Here is a 2064-nt window from a genome sequence, read left to right as displayed (position 1 = left end):
GAAAGTTCACCTCTACCTACGCCCTCTGAGGATGAATCGTAATGCAATATAAGTATATGTAGGTAAGTCTTAAAATAAAGATCTTATCTAAAGTGTAGGCAGTAGGCTCGTTAATAAAGTAACGCCCACTTTTCACTAGTCGTGTTATGCAACGACTTATGTCATATTATTGTATTGGATGCAATAATCTTATGACTGGGTTATTAATAACGGGCACAATTTATGCCATGAGAATTATCGAAGATACCCTATTGGGTTTCTGGGAATCGACACCGAGGCACCGAGTAAGAAGCAGTCTTGTACCTGGCTACTAAGACTTTACTGACTGATAGACTGACTATCCTATTTTTCAGATTCAACACAAGTAGTTGTTTGTGGAACAATATAAGAAATTTTTGAGTTCGACCACTCCAGATCTAGGTATTCCCCGGAGTTGCGAACTGCCTAGAGGATTACCGGGGCTCAGGCTCGAAAAACAGGAGTAAGAACGGGGTGGTTTTTAGTCAGTAAGAGTTTGATACTCCCTCTCGTCTCTGTCGGGGAGAAGACTTGGATGATATTCCCCCATAAAAAAATATATAGTCAAGGGTTAGCAATGAGTATAAGGGTTAGCAAAAAAAAACCAAACAAATTGAAATAGGTACAACAAAGAAAGACCATAATATTTCTTCATAATGTACAAAGATATACAACTACTAGAAGTAGCAGTACAAGCCACGATGCACGTAGCCCACCCTCGGCCTAATGCAATATTCCATCAATTATTACTGCGGCCGGTCGATAGTCCTTTGTCACAACTTGCGAACTAGGACGCTTGTATCTAAACAGGTAATATCTAGGTATAAGCCACAGAAATATTGAAGAAAATTAGTGTAGGAGAACCATGCTTCGGTACAAATGGGATGGATCGACCTATGTGATATGACGGCCTCGCAGAAAACTAACGTGAAACAACGCTTGCATTTAGTGAGTCAGGTTACCAGAGGCCCAATTACCCCCATTCCTAATCCTTGATTTCCAAACAACCCTTAAATTCCTAACCCCCAAAAGGCCAGCAACGCACTTGTAACGCCTCTGGTGTTTGGGGAGTCCATATGGGCGGCGGCGATTGCTTACCATCAGGTGATAGGTCTCCTCGTTTACCGGTTCAGGGACACCTGAAACACCAATGACATTACAAGTGCGTTACCGGCCTTTTGGGGGTTAGGAAATTAAGGATTGTTGGGGAATCGGGCATGGGAAGATTAAGAAAGGGGGGAGGGGATAATTAAGCTTCCGATAACCTCACTCACACAACGAATATGTCACACAAATCAAAAATAAAAAAAAGTAAAAAAAGAACAAAATAAAACCTTTTTGCATTAATCTTCGAAATTATGAGTCCGCCATATTGTGTTGCTATACAGGGTGTGGGAACATGCAGCTGTGGAGTATAGGGTGTGGGAAATATGAATACTTCACTTACGTTGCCTTCGTCTGGTTTTTATTGATCTCCAGTGCCGCAGTGAAGTATTGTAAGACATTGTTTCTTTGTTTTATATAACGTATCTGTTTTGTCGCAATTGAATGGTTCTTTCCTCAAATTACAACTGGGCAATGGTAACTGGGCAAATCAGGCAACTACAATTTCCAAAACAGGCGTATTCGTGTTATCACTCTGGTGCTTTTTAGATGCATTTTAGGTGCGTTGAAAATAACAAAAAAAAAAAAAAACTATTTGAATATCATTATTTTCAATAAAATACATAATTACCATTAAATATCTATGATATATCTGAAAAGCGCCTTAGTGATCATCCGAATAGGACCGTTTTGGAAATTGACCCAACTATGGAATGAACTTGCACGGTTCTCATAGATAACTATTTACCTGAAGTTTAGAATAGGCCTTTGAGTTTGTTTCGGCGTTTTTCTCAGAGTAGTCGGATCAGAAAAAATATTTGTTCTCATGTTCGGCTGTACTTGCATCCGTTCAACCTTACGCTAAAATTCTGTTACATATTAAAACAGTTATGTAATTTTGACAATATCTTTCAAATTAGGATTAACAATTAAAGAAAACAA

This window comes from Spodoptera frugiperda, chromosome 23, assembly GCF_023101765.2.
Source record: "Spodoptera frugiperda isolate SF20-4 chromosome 23, AGI-APGP_CSIRO_Sfru_2.0, whole genome shotgun sequence".
Taxonomy (NCBI): Eukaryota; Metazoa; Arthropoda; class Insecta; order Lepidoptera; family Noctuidae; genus Spodoptera; species Spodoptera frugiperda.
Note: the sequence above shows the minus strand (reverse complement) of the source record.